We start from the raw sequence: 12124 nt of genomic DNA on the forward strand, positions 1-12124 counted from the left end.
AAAGAGGGAGGATGGGGAGGGGAGAGGAGGAAAGAGGGAGGATGGGGAGGGGAGGAGGAGGAAAGAGGGAGGATGGGGAGGGGAGGAGGAGGAAAGAGGGAGGATGGGGAGGGGAGGAGGAGGAAAGAGGGAGGATGGGGAGGGGAGGAGGAGGAAAGAGGGAGGATGGGGAGGGGAGGAAAGAGGGAGGATGGGGAGGGGAGGAAAGAGGGAGGATGGGGAGGGGAGGAGGAGGAAAGAGGGAGGATGGGGAGGGGAGGAGGAGGAAAGAGGGAGGATGGGGAGGGGAGAGGAGGAAAGAGGGAGGATGGGGAGGGGAGAGGAGGAAAGAGGGAGGATGGGGAGGGGAGGAAAGAGGGAGGATGGGGAGGGGAGGAAAGAGGGAGGATGGGGAGGGGAGGAAAGAGGGAGGATGGGGAGGGGAGGAAAGAGGGAGGCCAGGCTGAAGAAAATAAAGGGTAAAGAAAACCACTATTTGACAGTGTGCCAGACAGTGCTAAGGTAGTTGTGTCCAGGACTTTAACTGGACCGATAAGTCTTTTTATTTAGATCCATATTGATTATATTTTAGATCCGATATGCTAAAAGAGATGCCAGACTCAATTAGTCAAACGTTTGAAGTGCCGTTACTCTGAACGAGTGAGGATTAGCCCAACTCGAGCATTGATCGTTTCCGTAACGACACACTGTTCCTTATAAAAGTTGCACCATTGAGAGCATCATGACATCACCGCTTGGTACGGCGACTGCAAGGCACCCGACCGCAAAGCGTTACACTGGGTGGTGAGCACGGCCCACAGTACATCACTGGGTGGTGAGCACGGCCCACAGTACATCACTGGGTGGTGAGCACAGCCCACAGTACATCACTGGGTGGTGAGCACGGCCCAGTACATCACTGGGTGGTGAGCACGGCCCAGTACATCACTGGGTGGTGAGCACAGCCCACAGTACATCACTGGGTGGTGAGCACAGCCCACAGTACATCACTGGGTGGTGAGCACGGCCCACAGTACATCACTGGGTGGTGAGCACGGCCCACAGTACATCACTGGGTGGTGAGCACGGCCCACAGTACATCACTGGGTGGTGAGCACGGCCCACAGTACATCACTGGGTGGTGAGCACAGCCCACAGTACATCACTGGGTGGTGAGCACGGCCCACAGTACATCACTGGGTGGTGAGCACGGCCCACAGTACATCACTGGGTGGTGAGCACGGCCCACAGTACATCACTGGGTGGTGAGCACAGCCCACAGTACATCACTGGGTGGTGAGCACAGCCCACAGTACATCACTGGGTGGTGAGCACGGCCCAGTACATCACTGGGTGGTGAGCACAGCCCAGTACATCACTGGGTGGTGAGCACGGCCCACAGTACATCACTGGGTGGTGAGCACGGCCCACAGTACATCACTGGGTGGTGAGCACGGCCCACAGTACATCACTGGGTGGTGAGCACGGCCCACAGTACATCACTGGGTGGTGAGCACGGCCCAGTACATCACTGGGTGGTGAGCACGGCCCAGTACATCACTGGGTGGTGAGCACGGCCCAGTACATCACTGGGTGGTGAGCACGGCCCAGTACATCACTGGGTGGTGAGCACAGCCCACAGTACATCACTGGGTGGTGAGCATGGCCCAGTACATCACTGGGTGGTGAGCACAGCCCACAGTACATCACTGGGTGGTGAGCACGGCCCACAGTACATCACTGGGTGGTGAGCACGGCCCAGTACATCACTGGGTGGTGAGCACAGCCCACAGTACATCACTGGGTGGTGAGCACAGCCCACAGTACATCACTGGGTGGTGAGCACGGCCCACAGTACATCACTGGGTGGTGAGCACAGCCCACAGTACATCACTGGGTGGTGAGCACAGCCCACAGTACATCACTGGGTGGTGAGCACGGCCCACAGTACATCACTGGGTGGTGAGCACGGCCCACAGTACATCACTGGGTGGTGAGCACGGCCCACAGTACATCACTGGGTGGTGAGCACAGCCCACAGTACATCACTGGGTGGTGAGCACGGCCCAGTACATCACTGGGTGGTGAGCACGGCCCAGTACATCACTGGGTGGTGAGCACAGCCCACAGTACATCACTGGGTGGTGAGCACGGCCCACAGTACATCACTGGGTGGTGAGCACGGCCCACAGTACATCACTGGGTGGTGAGCACAGCCCACAGTACATCACTGGGTGGTGAGCACGGCCCACAGTACATCACTGGGTGGTGAGCACAGCCCACAGTACATCACTGGGTGGTGAGCACGGCCCACAGTACATCACTGGGTGGTGAGCACAGCCCACAGTACATCACTGGGTGGTGAGCACGGCCCAGTACATCACTGGGTGGTGAGCACGGCCCAGTACATCACTGGGTGGTGAGCACGGCCCAGTACATCACTGGATGGTGAGCACGGCCCACAGTACATCACTGGGTGGTGAGCACGGCCCACAGTACATCACTGGGTGGTGAGCACGGCCCAGTACATCACTGGGTGGTGAGCACGGCCCAGTACATCACATCCAGGACCTCTATACCAGGCGATGTCAGAGGAAAGCCCTGAAAATTGTCAAAGACTCCAGCCACCCAAGTCATATACTGTTTACTCTGCTACTTAACAGCAAGCAGTACCAGTGCACCAAGTCTGGAACCAACAGGAACCTGAACAGCTTCTACCCCCAAGCTTCAAGACTGCTAAATAGTCTGGAACCAACAGGAACCTGAACAGCTTCTACCCCCAAGCTTCAAGACTGCTAAATAGCTAATCAAATGGCTACCTGGACATAGACCCTTTTTGACACCAACTCTCCTGCAGTGACAACACCAACAAACACAGTGCTTTCGGAAAGTATTCAGACCCCTGGACTTTTTACACATTTTGTTAGGTTACAGCCTTATTCTAAAATGGATTAAATCTACACACAATACCCTATAATTGAAAAAATATTGTACTGTGTGAATGTTATTGTACTCTGAATGAAATTGATTACATTTTCCCCCTCATCAATCTACACACAATGTACCCCATAATGAGAAAGCAAAAACAATACAATACATTAATACATTTTACATATACATAAGTATTCAGACCCTTTAATCAGTACTTTGGTTAAGCATATTTGGCAGTGATTATGGCCTCGTGTCTTCTTGGGTATGATGCTATAAGCTTGGCACATCTGTATTTGAGGAGTTTCTCCCATTCTTCTCTGCAGAGAGGATGGGGAGCGTTGCTGCACTGCTATTTTCAGGTCTCTCCAGAGATGTTCGATCGGGTTCAAGCCCGGGCTCTGGCTGGGCCACTCAAAGACATTAAGAGACTTGTCTCGAAGCCACTCCTGCGTTGTCTTGACTGTGTGCTTAGGGTCTTTGTCCTGTTGGAAGGTGAACCTTCACCCCAGTCTGAGGTCCTGAGAGCTCTGCAGCAGGTTTTCATCAAGGATCTCTCTGTACTTTTCTCCGTTCATCTTTCCCTCGATCCTGACTAGTCTCCTAGTCCCTGCCATTGGAAAACATCCCCACAGCATAATACTGCCACCACTATGCTTCACCGTAGGGTTGGTGCCAGGTTTCCTCCAGAATTGACACTTGGCATTCTCTCTCTGTGCGCCTCTCTCTCTTGCTCTCATCACAATTACATTTCAATTTAAGGGGATTGATTGAGATGGGAAACATATGTTTACATTGCCAAACAAGTGAAATAGATAACGTGACAAACACAAAAAGAAACAGAAAACATCACACTCACAAAAGTTCCAAAATATGAAAGACACTTCAAATGTCATGTCATATATACAGTGTTGTAACAACATGCAAATAGTTAAATTACAAAAGGGAAAATAAACAAATATAGGTTGTATTTACAATGGTGTTTGTTCTTCAATGGTTACCCTTTTCTTGTGGCAACAGGTCACAGTCTTACTGAGCTTATCAAATCATCCTTGCAATGTTTCTTCAACTTGGAGTCAATACTTTGTTGAATCAATCCCTAGACGACAGCAAAGGACCTTGTGAAGATGTTGGAGGAAACAGGTACAAAAGTATCTATATCCACAGTAAAACGAGTCCTATATCGACATAACCTGAAAGGCTGCCAAGCAAGGAAGAAGCGACTGCTCCAAAACAGACATATAAAAATCCAGACTACGGTTTGCAACTGCACATAGGGACACAGATCGTACTTTTAGGAGAAATGTCCTCTGGTCTGATGAAACAAAAATACAACTTTTTGGTCATAATGACCATCGTTATGTTTGGAGGGAAAAGGGGGATGCTTGCAAGCTGAAGAACACCATCCCAACAGTGAAGCACGGGGGTGGCAGCATCATGTTGTGGGTTGTGGGGGTGCTTTGCTGCAGGAGGGACTGGTGCACTTCATAAAATACATGGCATCATGAGGAAAGAAAATTATGTGGATATATTGAAGCAACATCTCAAGACATCAGTCAGGAGGTTAAAGCTTGGTCGCAAATGGGTCTTCCAAATGGACAATGACCCAAAGTTGTGGCAAAATGGCTTAAGGACAATAAAGTCAAGGTATTGGAATGGCCATCACAAAGTCCTGACCTCAATCCTATAGAAAATGTGTGGGCAGAACTGAAAAAGCGTGTGGGAGCAAGGAGGCCTATAAACCTGACTCAGTTACACCAGCTCTGTCAGGCGGAATGGGCCAAAATTCACCCAACTTATTGTGGGAAGCTTGTGGAAGGCTACCCGAAACATTTGACCCAAGTTAAACAATTTAAAGGCAATGATATCAAATACTACTCGAGTGTATGTATGCATTGGATTCCAATGCATCGTAAACAAGGGTACCTACTGTACAACCATTCAGATAATTATTTCACCCTGCTGGTCATCTATGAATGTTTGAACATCTTGAAGAACAATCTGGCCTTAATGTCCATGTGCTCTTATCGTCTCCACCGGCGCAGCCAGAACGGACTGGCCACCCCTCTGGGGTTTTCCTAGCCACTGTGCTCCTACATCTGCATTGCTTGCTCTTTGGGTTTTCAGGCTGGGTTTCTGTACGGCACTTTGTGACATCGGCTGATGTAAAAAAACTATTAAAAAAAGGCTTCAGAAATTCATTTGATTAGATATAGATGGGTAATAAAAAGTATAAATTAAAAGCAGACATTTAATATCCCTTCGAGCGAAGCAAAACATTAAGTTATTAAATGCACTTTGGATGGTGCATCAATACACCCAGACATTAAAGATACAGGTGTACAATAACATTCACAGAGCACAGTACAATAACATTCACACAGTACAATAACATTCACAGAGCACAGTACACTAACATTCACACAGTACAATAACATTCACAGAGCACAGAGTACAATAACATTCACACAGTACAATAACATTCACAGAGCACAGTACAATAAAATTCACACAGTACAATAACATTCACACAGTACAATAACATTCACAGAGCACAGTACAATAACATTCACACAGTACAATAACATTCACAGAGCACAGTACAATAACATTCACAGAGCACAGTACAATAACATTCACACAGTACAATAGCATTCACAGAGCACAGAGTACAATAACATTCACACAGTACAATAACATTCACAGAGCACAGAGTACAATAACATTCACAGAGCACAGAGTACAATAACATTCACAGAGCACAGAGTACAATAACATTCACAGAGCACAGAGTACAATAACATTCACAGAGCACAGAGTACAATAACATTCACAGAGCACAGAGTACAATAACATTCACAGAGCACAGAGTACAATAACATTCACAGAGCACAGAGTACAATAACATTCACAGAGCACAGAGTACAATAACATTCACACAGCACAGAGTACAATAACATTCACACAGTACAATAACATTCACAGAGCACAGTACAATAACATTCACAGAGCACAGAGTACAATAACATTCACAGAGCACAGAGTACAATAACATTCACAGAGCACAGAGTACAATAACATTCACACAGCACAGAGTACAATAACATTCACACAGTACAATAACATTCACAGAGCACAGTACAATAACATTCACAGAGCACAGAGTACAATAACATTCACAGAGCACAGTACAATAACATTCACACAGTACAATAACATTCACACAGTACAATAACATTCACAGAGCACAGTACAATAACATTCACACAGTACAATAACATTCACAGAGCACAGTACAATAACATTCACAGAGCACAGTACAATAACATTCACAGAGCACAATAACATTCACAGAGCACAGAGTACAATAACATTCACAGAGCACAATAACATTCACAGAGCACAGAGTACAATAACATTCACAGAGCACAGAGTACAATAACATTCACAGAGCACAGTACAATAACATTCACAGAGCACAGTACAATAACATTCACAGAGCACAGTACAATAACATGCACAGAGTTCAGTAACATCCACAGAGTTCAGTAACATTCACAGAGTACAGTAACATTCACAGAGTACAGTAACATTCACCTTGAAGGTTCCATCTTGTAGGCAGGGTGCTTTGAACAGGCTCAGCGTTTGAGAATGTAAATGTTATTGACCACCCCCCGCGTGTGGAGTTCAGAGGTTTCCTCCACCCCCCCGTGGAGTTCAGAGGTTTCCTCCACCCCCCCGTGGAGTTCAGAGGTTTCCTCCCCTCATCCTTTCTACGGACACCTCTTTTTTTACATGTTTTACTCTCTCTCCTCCTTTAATAAACCACCTACAGAGCACAGCAGATTATAACACGTAGTATATTCTATATAGAATTTAGAGTTGTGTGCTGCGGAGGCAGAGATGTGATTCAGAGGGCTTAGTGGTGAAGAGGTGTGTGTGTGTTTAGGGGGAGCTTAACAGAACACCTCACATCCAATTTTGTTGGGAGTGGCTCTGTGCGATAGATATCAAATCAAATGTATTTATATAGCCCTTCGTACATCAGCTGATATCTCAAAGTGCTGTACAGAAACCCAGCCTAAAACCCCAAACAGCAAGCAATGCAGGTGTAGAAGCACGGTAGAAGATACTCCTCCCTCCCTCCCTCCTCTCCAGTCAAGTCAGACGATACGTCCCTAAAATGGCACCCTATTCCCAATCTAGTGCGCTAAATCGTCCCATAGGGCTATTGGCCAACTTAGGGCACGATAATAGGGAATATAGAGTGACATTTGGGACGCAGGCAGAATGTGCTGCTCAGGCACAACGGAGTCGTGCTTTAACAGAAAGAGATCACAGCAGCAGTAAAAGCAGGGCTTTTCAGACTGACTGACTGCCTATGTGTGTGTGTGGTCTCGGGTCAACGATAACGATAAATGTTAACGATTACAACTTTGGGAGCCACCGGGAGTATTATTCAGCCTGCTGGGATACGCACAGGAAACCCCTGTGCGTATGCGTGGGGGACATGTCTGGTCTGACCACCATTTGCCTCATGCAGCGCACCACATCTCCTTCACATAGAGTTGACCAGGCTGTTGATTGTGGCCTGTGGAATGTTGCCCCTCTCCTCTTCAATGGCTGTGAGAAGTTGCTGGATGTTGACAGGAACTGGAACATGCTGTCGTACACTTAGATCCAGAGCATCCCAAACATGCTCAATGCGTGGGGACATGTCTGGTGAGTATGCAGGCCATGGAAGAACTGGGGCACGTTCAGCTTCCAGGGAATTGTGTCCACATCTTTGCGGCGTGGGGCCGTGCAATACCATGCTGAAACATGAGGTGACAACGGAGCCTCAGGATCTCATTACGTTATCACTGTGCATTCAAATTGCCATCGATAAACTGCAATTGTGTTTGTTGCCCATAGCTTGTGCCTGCCCATACCATAACCCCACCACCACCACCGGGCACTCTGTTCACAACATTGACATCAGCAAACCGCTTGTCCACACGACACCGGACAAGTGGTCTGCAGTTGTGAGGCCGGATGATCTAAAACGACGTTGGAGGCGGCTTATGGTAGAGAAAAGAACATTTAATTTTCTGGCAACAGCTCTGGTAGACATGTCTGCAGTCAGCAAAACTTGAGACACCTGTGGCATTGTGTTGACAAAACTGCGCATTTTAAGAGTGGCTTTTTAATGTCCCCAGCACAAGGTGCACCTGTGTAATCATCATACCGTTTAATCAGCTTCTTGATATGCCACACCAGTCAGATGGCTGGATTATATTGACCTCAAACAAATTTGTGGCCAAAATTTGAGAGTAATAAGCTTTTTTGTGCGAACGGACCATTTCTGGGATACTTTATTTTAGCTCATGAAACCAACACTTTACATGTTGTGTTCATATTTTTGTTCAGTGTACATAGGGCAGCAGTCTCTAAGGTGTAGGGTAAAGTACCGGTAATGTTTACATCACCGGGACTCAACTGAGCCTGGATGAACAGGCGCACCTTCACTAATTAGCTCAGCAAAAAAAGGGAAGAAATTGAAGGGATGTGAGAGGAAATGTCTACTGATGAGCAGACCACACCATGGTACGAGACTAGCAGACCACACCATGGTACGAGACTAGCAGACCACACCATGGTACGAGACTAGCAGAACACACCATGGTACGAGACTAGCAGCACACACCATGGTACGAGACTAGCAGACCACACCATGGTACGAGATGAGCAGACCACACCATGGTACGAGACTAGCAGACCACACCATGGTACGAGACTAGCAGACCACACCATGGTACGAGACTAGCAGCACACACCATGGTACGAGACTAGCAGCACACACCATGGTACGAGACGAGCAGACCACACCATGGTACGAGACGAGCAGACCACACCATGGTACGAGACTAGCAGACCACACCATGGTACGAGAATAGCAGAACACACAATGGTACGAGACTAGCAGAACACACCATGGTACGAGACTAGCAGACCACACCATGGTACGAGACTAGCAGAACACACCATGGTACGAGACTAGCAGACCACACCATGGTACGAGTCTAGCAGACCACACCATGGTATGAGACTAGCAGACCACACCATGGTACGAGACTAGCAGACCACACCATGGTACGAGACTAGCAGACCACACCATGGTACGAGACTAGCAGAACACATCATGGTACGAGAATAGCAGACCACACCATGGTACGAGACTAGCAGAACACACCATGGTACGAGACTAGCAGAAGACACCATGGTACGAGACTAGCAGAACACACCATGGTACGAGACTAGCAGACCACACCATGGTACGAGACTAGAAGAACACACCATGGTACGAGACTAGCAGAACACACCATGGTACGAGAGTAGCAGACCACACCATGGTACGAGACTAGCAGACCACACCATGGTACGAGTCTAGCAGACCACACCATGGTACAAGAATAGCAGACCACACCATGGTACGAGACTAGCAGACCACACCATGGGACCAGACTAGCAGACCACCCCATGGTACGAGACTAGCAGACCACACCATGGTACGAGACTAGCAGACCACACCATGGGACCAGACTAGCAGACCACCCCATGGTACGAGACTAGCAGACCACACCATGGTAAGAGACTAGCAGACCACACCATGTGACTAGACTAGCAGAACACACAATGGTACGAGACTAGCAGAACACACCATGGGACCAGACTAGCAGACCACACCATGGGACTAGACGAGCAGACCACACCATGGGACTAGACGAGCAGACCAAAACATGGGACTAGACGCGCAGACCACACCATGGGACTAGATGAGCAGACCACACCATGGGACCAGACTAGCAGACCACACCATGGGACCAGACTAGCAGACCACACCATGGGACTAGATGAGCAGACCACACCATGGGACTAGATGAGCAGACCACACCATGGAACCAGACCACACCATGGGACTAGATGAGCAGACCACACCATGGGACCAGACCACATCATGGGACCAGACCAGAAGACAACACCATGGGACCAGACGAGCAGACCAGACCATGGGACCAGACTAGCAGACCACACCATGGGACTAGATGAGCAGACCACACCATGGGACTAGATGAGCAGACCACACCATGGAACCAGACCACACCATGGGACTAGATGAGCAGACCACACCATGGGACCAGACCACATCATGGGACCAGACCACAAGACAACACCATGGGACCAGACGAGCAGACCACACCATGGGACCAGACTAGCAGACCACACCATGGGACTAGATGAGCAGACCACACCATGGGACTAGATGAGCAGACCACACCATGGAACCAGACCACACCATGGGACTAGATGAGCAGACCACACCATGGGACCAGACCACATCATGGGACCAGACCAGAAGACAACACCATGGGACCAGACGAGCAGACCACACCATGGGACCAGACTAGCAGACCACACCATGGGACTAGATGAGCAGACCACACCATGGGACTAGATGAGCAGACCACACCATGGAACCAGACCACACCATGGGACTAGATGAGCAGACCACACCATGGGACCAGACCACATCATGGGACCAGACCACAAGACAACACCATGGGACCAGACGAGCAGACCACACCATGGTACCAGACGAGCAGACCACACCATTGTACCAGACTTGCAGACCACACCATGGTACCAGACTAGCAGACCACACCATGGTACCAGACTAGCAGACCACACCATGGTACCAGACTAGCAAACCACACCATGGTACCAGACTAGCAGACCACACCATGGTACCAGACTAGCAGACCACACCATGGTACCAGACTTGCAGACCACACCATGGTACCAGACTAGCAGACCACACCATGGTACCAGACTAGCAGACCACACCATGGTACCAGACTAGCAGACCACACCATGGTACCAGACTAGCAGACCACACCATGGTACCAGACTAGCAAACCACACCATGGTACCAGACCTGCAGACCACACCATGGTACCAGACTAGCAGACCACACCATGGTACCAGACTAGCAGACCACACCATGGTACCAGACTTGCAGACCACACCATGGTACCAGACTAGCAGACCACACCATGGTACCAGACTTGCAGACCACACCATGGTACCAGACTAGCAGACCACACCATGGTACCAGACTTGCAGACCACACCATGGTACCAGACTTGCAGACCACACCATGGTACCAGACTTGCAGACCACACCATGGTACCAGACTAGCAGACCACACCATGGTACCAGACTAGCAAACCACACCATGGTACCAGACCTGCAGACCACACCATGGTACCAGACTAGCAGACCACACCATGGTACCAGACTAGCAGACCACACCATGGTACCAGACTAGCAGACCACACCATGGTACCAGACTAGCAGACCACACCATGGTACCAGACTAGCAGACCACACCATGGTACCAGACTAGCAGACCACACCATGGTACCAGACTAGCATGGTATTTGACATAAACAGTTGACATTCGCGAGTTTTATTGACAAACGCCAACAACAACATTTAAGGGCAGTCAAAGTAAAAAATGTTATCCTTCTGACGACTCTAGTGTAGCTTGTAAGCCCTATTAAAAGTAGTGCACTATGTAGGGAATAGAGGGCAATTTGGGATGTAGAAACAGGAAGACATAACGGATTATTACAGCACCTAAAAAAACAACCTACATGAGTCCAAAATGGCACACTATGCCCTATAGGCGCATAGGGCTTTGTCCAAACGTAGTGCACTATGTAGGGAATAGAGTGCAATTTGGGACGCAAACTCAGTGTATATTGTACATAAAAAAAACTTCTGGAAATTCGAGTCAGCATTTCTAGCTAGGTACAGAGTAATGAAGTGCAGTCCAATTCATTTGACAGTCATGTTGATTAACTGTAATTGTAACTGCAATGACCGGAGCCCCGAAAGAATAAAACAAGCTGAAAGTCACAACATGGCAGAGACTCTGTTTCTCTCCCCTCTCTCAGACCTCAGAACCCTCTATATATTCCTCTCAGCCAGCCCCTGGGGCGGGTCTGAGAGAAGGAGATATAAAGGAGAGAGAGAGATGGTTGGGGGGAGAGAGAGAGAGAGATGGTTGGGGGGGAGAGAGAGAGAGAGAGAGATGGTTGGGGGAGAGAGAGAGAGAGAGATGGTTGGGGAGAGAGAGAGAGAGATGGTTGGGGAGAGAGAGAGAGAGAGAGAG

The 12124-nt window shown here is 48.8% G+C and overlaps 1 protein-coding gene across 1 annotated transcript in view; it reads right to left on the reverse strand.

The window, feature by feature from the left end:
* Positions 1–12124, reverse strand: part of LOC118399730 (E3 ubiquitin-protein ligase RNF123) — a 235150-nt gene that overhangs the window by 5532 nt on the left and 217494 nt on the right. The gene's annotated exons all lie outside the window — the stretch shown is intronic.

This window comes from Oncorhynchus keta, chromosome 21 (genome assembly GCF_023373465.1).
Source record: "Oncorhynchus keta strain PuntledgeMale-10-30-2019 chromosome 21, Oket_V2, whole genome shotgun sequence".
NCBI lineage: Eukaryota > Metazoa > Chordata > Actinopteri > Salmoniformes > Salmonidae > Oncorhynchus > Oncorhynchus keta.